The sequence below is a fragment of the Crocodylus porosus genome, unplaced genomic scaffold (genome assembly GCF_001723895.1).
Source record: "Crocodylus porosus isolate Cpor-Errol unplaced genomic scaffold, CroPor_comp1, whole genome shotgun sequence".
In the NCBI taxonomy this organism is placed as follows: Eukaryota; Metazoa; Chordata; order Crocodylia; family Crocodylidae; genus Crocodylus; species Crocodylus porosus.
In genome coordinates, this window is record NW_017728906.1 from 135,062,049 (window position 1) to 135,069,323 (window position 7,275).

At 39.5% G+C, this 7,275-nt stretch overlaps 1 protein-coding gene across 4 annotated transcripts in view; it reads left to right on the forward strand.

Annotated features, from left to right (window-relative positions):
* Nucleotides 1–7,275, forward strand: part of PCDH9 (protocadherin 9) — a 975,348-nt gene that overhangs the window by 582,876 nt on the left and 385,197 nt on the right. The gene's annotated exons all lie outside the window — the stretch shown is intronic.

A 7,275-nucleotide genomic window follows, 5' to 3' on the forward strand; every position in this document is an offset into this window, starting at 1 on the left:
TCTTTATTCAGACATGCTTTCAGAGTTTAACCAGATACAAAATATCACACTGCAAAACTTGAAATATTGAGTTAAAATGTTCAGGCTCAGAAACAAACATCTGAAATTAAGCACCAAAACCCATATTTAGGTAACTAAACTGCTGATCTAATTGTCTAAGGTATCAGACTATCACAGCATCAGTAGGACCTGTAGAGGTCTGGCTCCAGATAACTTAAATATTTAAGTGCATATGGCAATGATTCTCAACCAGGATACTGGTGATATTGTGGAGTGCCTTGAGATCCTTTCAAGGCTAGGGACAGTCATTCAAAAAGCCTGAGCCTGAATTGATTCAATCTTTGCAGGTTATTCTAACCTGCCTAGATTGAATCAGTTTGAAACTGTATAGACATTCCCTCTGCACTGAGGAAATACAGGCACAAACTAGAAGGTGGGGGGTGCTACAAAAGCCCTTCCCATCCACAGGGCTGAGGTGTGGTGGGGCATGGCAGGACACTCTGATTAGGGAGGGGCTTTTCCCAGCCAGGGAGTCAGGAGGGAGTTGTACAGCATTTACTTACATGACAGGGAGTTACACAGGGAGTTGATAACAGAGCATTTATCAGCCCATCAGCAAAACAGAAGCCTCTCTCATTAGTTCAAGCTCTTCTTAAACAGCTTTTTCCAAGGAAGGAAGGGAGGGACGTTACCAGCTACCTTTTGATGCTGGGGGGTGCCCAGGACAGCTCTGGGAGAGTTCAAAACCAACAATCAGCTTATTGTTAGCCCCAGGTCCATTCAGGGCCCTCCCACCAAGAGACTTTAAACCCTGCACCCAGAAGTTTCAGTGGGGCTGCCAGGTGTTGAGGATCAGAGGCTTCCCATGATGGGATCCAAAGGGCTTTCCACACAGGAGACTTTAAACTTCAGGCAGAGCTTAAAGTCTGTGTGGGGAAGCCCTTTGGTTCCCCGCAGTGGGACCCTCTAACCATTCATACCCAGCAGCTCCATCAGAATGGTGAGACACTGGGTTTAAAGTGCCTAGCCAGGGAAAGGTGTTCATCTCCCCCCTTCTGCAAATCTCTTCTCCCATGCTGGGCAGCTCCCTGAAGCTTGTGTCTGCAGGGGTTTAAACTCCTGGGCAAGGGAGCCTCACAGGACAGCCCTGTGTCCATAAGTGAAAGTGCCCTGGGGCAGCTGTTGCCAACAAGCAGCTGATTGTCAGCATGGGCTCTGGAGTAGATCTGGACAATTTCAAGACCCAGGGCTGCTCCTGACCACTTCTAGTGAGAGTATTTTTACTGCCTTTTGGAGATCTAGGGCTGTCCAGCTGTCTAAAGCTGACAACAATCAGCTGAATGTTGTCCATTCACCCCTGACAGCCTCAGGGTGTGAACATGCAACACGTTCAATTTAAGGCATCATACAAACAAGCCATGGAAACCTTCCACATTGTACATTTATGGCTTCTTAATTGGGTGTATGTATAAAAACCTTCCCATTTTTGGTGCGATTAACACACAATTGTGGCATAAATGTAACATGTAGAGGAGCCCTAATATTTGTTTCAGTGCCAAATTCTAAGCACTAATTTTTTTTAGTGGAAAAATTGTGGATGAAATTTACAGATGTCATGTCCAAAGATCTCTAGATATCTAAACAAAAATAATTGCCACATAATAGCCAATGTTGCAGTATAAAATTGCAGTATAAAATCTTGGGCAAGAAATTGACTTTTATCAGCAACATGATTTTATAACTGACATATGTTAATGCAAAAGCACTTTTACTAACCCAGTGCAAATATTATAGACGGGTGCATCTACACGAGATGCGATAGTGTGCATTAGTCTAATTTAATGTGCATTACGGGCACATGTCTAAACGTACAAACTCTTAATGCACTTTAAAATTGCAAAATTAGGTTAATTGTGCCCAAATTTGATACCTGCAAATGCAAGTATCAAATTTAGATGCAATTAAAGTGCATAAATGCACATGTAGACACAACCCAGCACTAACTTTAGCGCTGGCTCTGCCCAGCTATTAGGGGCACATGGCAGGGCTGCAGGGACTTGGCACTAACTTTAGTGCTATGTGCACTAACTTTACTGCCAAGTCCTGCATGTAGATATGTGTGAGAAATTGCTTAATGCGCATTACCTTAATGTGCGTCAAGTTTAGTTGTGCTTAAATGCACGTGTAGATGTGCCCAGGGAGAAAGATACTGGTTAATGAATAGAGAAAAAATAGACTAATAGATTCCACGGCCACTTTTTTCCTTTTCCTGTTCCTTTTTTAATTTATATTTTTAATTTTTTTTCCAATCCCTAGCATGAATGTTGAGAGTAAGAAGTTTTCTAATTAGAATGTAATTCTAGAAACCTCTCATGATGTTTTTAGCCAACTACATATGGAAATTTCAACTCCCCATCCTTTAATTAACTCAATTCACTACCATCATGACTGACAAGCCTTCTCAAGGCTGAGCTTTTATGCTATTTTCTGTTATTTATATATTTATTTAGTTTTAATTGTTCTGGTCAGACACTCTTCATGTACTTGTTCATAACCACTGACTTCATACCTTTACAATAAGACTTCAGAGCATATGCTCTCAACAAAACATTTTGTTTATGCGTCTTTTACCCTTTAGGGTCTTTCCTTGGCTTTGCCAACATGTCTGCTTTTTTGGCACACCTGCTTTCTGCCTTTGACGTTGCTAGTTCTTCTCTCAGAATCAATCGTGAGCAGCTTGCAACCAAATGCCTGATTAAAAAGTTAGCAGACCTTGAGTGCAATTACTTCAGCTCTATAGCACTCACGCATTAAACCCAGTGTTAATTGTTTCCCATTTTTGTAACGAGCCTTATAATAGGATAAAAACAGAAGTGATCATTTCTTGGAGTTAAAACAGCAGAAAATAAAGACGTTTGCTCTGATTAATCATTGCAATATGACATTAAACACAGTCGCAAGTAAACATACTTAGGTTCTATACTGGGTGCCAGTGAAAATTGCCATTTATCCTTCTAGAGGAATTTATGGTGGAGGACTAGCACAGCACACATTTCTCATGTTTGCTTTTAGTTAGAAATTATAATATGATGTAGTAGTCTTGCAATTTGTGGCTTGCACATTTGTTCCTATTTTATACTGATTTTTTTTGCATTGATAATTGATTGATAATTAAGGGATCAAATTCTAGGATTGCTGAAATATGGTAGACTTTTGCCATAGATACCAGCACAACCCCATTTTATCCTATCACACAGGAGCTAAGACCATATTCTGCAATGATGTGTACATGTTCCTACTTTTTACTGCTGATGTATGTTAAAGTCTGTATAAATCTTTGTGGAACTCAAGCCTATGTTTGTAAATCTGTCAGTCATTTGGGTTTGAGTGTCACATGAAGATTTAATTATGCTTGGATAACAGTTTGGGGTTTTTTTAATCTTGGAGAAAAAAGAACAGGCTTTTTTCTCATTTTAGGTAGATTTTGTCTTTTTCATTTTTTTTAAGTTTTAAAGGGGTGTTTCAAAAATCAGAAGGAGTAAGGTTTTGAGGAACCACTGGGACTATAGAGAAGAGATTAAGAAAAAGACTGAAATTCACGACTTCAGAATCTTTTTGTTTTCTGATCAAAATATTTCCTCAATATTTATAAAACCTAAGATGTAGCTATCTTCCAAAAGTATGCTTTTAACTATATACTCAGATAAGTTTCTGACACCTCCCTAATCTTGGTAATACAGAATCATGGTGTATGCATGCTCTCTTTCTTTTATATTCTTAAATAAAAGCATAGTTGCTTGGGAGATGGACAGTAATCTGACAGCAGAAGGGAATTCAAGAAGGAAAAGAGAAGTTTTTTTTAAAAAACCTATTTAAAATGTATCCATATGCATATGTATACGCGTGCATGTATAAAATGTAGATTAAAGCAACATCTCTTGAAACTGGAAATACCTAAAGGCTAAATAAAATAGTCAAGGGTTATAAAAACAGAATGTAGAAAAGAGAAAAACATATAGAAAACATTCAAAAAAGAAACCAAATTGTCATGTATTAAGCTCTTCAAGCTGTGCCCATACCTAATTATTACAGTCATAAGATGCTAATGCTGTTAGCCTCATCATATACCCTTGACCCTCTGCTTCATTTTTTGCGCGAAGTTCCTTGTTCTTCTCCAAAGAAGGTAATGGAGGAGGCCATGAAAAAACAGGTTTTTTCCCTCTGTCCTGCTGATGGCACCTAGTATTCCTCCAGAGGTATTGGGAGTATTGCATCAGTCTGTCTGATTTAGAGCCTACAGAAATAAGCAGGAGTATTTTGACTGATTTTAGAGGACTTTGGATCAGACTTTATGTTGCTTGCAGTAGGTCACAGAGAAAATCTGTCACAGAGCCAAGAACCAGAGTAAACTACTGGTCCTGCACTTTACTCACATGTACATTGCAACTCCCTTGGGTGGGAGAGACTTCCTATTTCTCCTTGATGTTGGGCTGTCTGTCATTTTAAGCATCTGTCATTTTAAGTTTAGCTTAGGAACCTAGTGTTGTGAACTGTTTAAAGTGTTGCTCGTCTGACCTAGCCTCTCATTTTCATTGTTAAGATTCAGGCTAAGCCTTCCATATGGTCCCCTAGAATATAAAGAATGCACAAAGTGGATGTGGCTGGTATTCTCCAATTCCTGAGGAAACTGCCAGCTGTTATGCCTTTTACTTGGTGTTGAATTCCTTTTGAGACTATACTAACAGGCAAAATCCTAGAGGAAATCTGGCATTATTGCTCTGGTGTATGTCTTCAGCCAGTGTTACTGAGCAAGCAGTTTTATCTGTGCCTGGTAGTCTTTTGAAAAAAAAACCCAAGAAATTAGAGTGCATCTGTCTTTCTTTTCCTTCCATCTGTCAACCCAGGCCATGTACCATATCCTTTTTTTTTTAAATTTATTTGTATGAGAAGCATTTGGCTTCTTCATTATGAAAAAAAAAAATCTACAGCTTGATCATGAATAATGATAATAAGAATAACAATGATAGTGCTAATGATAGTGTTAAAAACAAAGCTATTATTATAGATGTCAATAATAATTATAAAAATATAATGATAATTATTTCTGTTATTTTAAAACATATAAACCATTTTTACAGGGTAGAGAGTTACACTGCAGTGTTTCCTTCAAAATACCTTTAAATAGCTTTCTTTTCCTGCTAAAAAAAGATGCAGCACTGGCTATTAACCCTGATCTTCAGGATTCTCCTTCCATGGCTACTTAAATGTGTGTGTGTGTGTGTGTGTGTGTGTGTGTGTTTCAGCTTTAGTTTCTGTTATGTACAGACTGAGCTTTTTCAGAAGATAAAGTGTATTCGTTTATGTAAAACTAATAATAATGAAAATATGCAGTGAGTGTTTCCATTTTTAAGGTCTTCATTCTGTATTAAAAAGCCTAAAATATTGAATTACTGAAAGCCTGAAATGTTGCTTTACTGTGCTTATTGAAGCTGAGATAAAATGAACAATTTGCAGTCCTTCAGCATTCCAGGATGCACTGCTCCCAGTGCTTTGCCTTGCCTCCCCATCCCCAAGCAGATTTGTAGCCCTGCATCTGCTCACAAGGTACTAGTGCAGGGGTGGGCAAAATGGCGCCTGGGGGCTGGATGCAGCCCAGGCCATTCTATCTGGCCCACATGGCCTCCCCAAAATTGAGAAAATTAATATTTATCTGCCCCTGGCTGCCTGTCATGCAGCCCTGGATGACTTGCCAAAACTCAGTAAGCGGCCCTCTGCCCAAAATAATTGCGTGCCCCTATACTAGTGGCAAATCAGAATTGTGCAGGCAAAAGATTGCATTAACCCTTAAAATGCAAGTGGTTACAGCACATTGCAACTTTAACACTGCTTAACATTCCACCGATTGAGTATGGTCTAAGCATAATGTACAACTTAAACCTAACACAAAAAGCATTGATCTAGTTAGATCTAAAAATATCACCCATTCTACTATTCTGACCTGCCATTTCCTCCATTAAGTTTCTCTTCAGTAACTCAATGTGAAGGGAATATATATGTGGCTTTTCTACACCCAGTTTATATGTGGAACAAATGGAGCCGATATAAACAATATATTCATAACTATATAGTACTTCAATACTTTTCTCCAGCCACCATTTATATTCTCTCTCTCTCTCTTTTCTCTGCATCCTTCCTCCCACCTGCCAATTGAGCTGTTGTTAGAAGAATTACCAGTGGGATAAATTTGAAGTCCCTAGGTGCACAAGGCTTTCATTGATTTCTGAATAATGACTACAGGATTTGGACTTCAGTGAAAAAAGACAGTACTGAGGTGTGCTTTATAGAGAAATGTTGACCTCAATTCACAGCGTTGTTATTTATTTTTTTAAAATTGCCAGTAGACTGCAACATATTTTTCTTGAGCAGATTTCTTTTGGTCATTGTAATTCAAGAGTTTAGGGCATGTTTTGTGCATGGTTCATTAATTGTGCATAATAATTTTATCTCTACTTGGAAATGGTAGAAATAAGCCATTAGAAGATTTTTTTAACTGATTCAAGTAGTAAACCAAGCACAGAATTCTGCAAAGAATTTCTATACCATATTCAAGGGTTATTAATTTCTTAAGGCTTATTTAAAAAGTCACAATCATATTACAATTTTTATATTCATAACTTCTTAGGCTATGTACGTGTTCAGATAATCTTGGAGCATTCTCCCAGATTTGTTCACCCCAAAAACTTACCTCAAGAGTCCTACATAGATGTTCAAGCTCAACAGTGCTGACACTTGGCTGTCAAGGGGCCCTAGAATACCAAGTGCTGCAGTCAGGACAGGGAGCATGAGGTCTGCCAGGTCAGCAACAGACGAAGGAGGGCTGCTAGATCAGAGATGCGGGGAAGAAGGATGAAGGATCTTTGACTTGAGAGGGAGGGCTGCCAGGTCAGTGAGGGGAGAGGAAAGGCTTCCAGGTCCATGACAGAGGAGTAGAGGATTTGCCACATCAGTGATGTGGGAGAGAGAACTGTTGGGTCCATGCTGGGGGAAGCAGGGCTGCCAGGTCAGTGATGGCCTGGGGAGTTTTTCAGGTCACTTAGTATGGGGGGAAGGGGTTGCCTATGGCTGGAAAAGATGGGAACAGAAAAAGCTGAGAGCAGAACATGCCCCCAAGTACTTTGGCATTGGGCTTTTCCAGCCCCAAACAGTTAGGGGGCATGGTCTATTCTCTGCTTAGCTGGGATTAACACACTGTTTCCCTGGACCTATGGGGAGTGG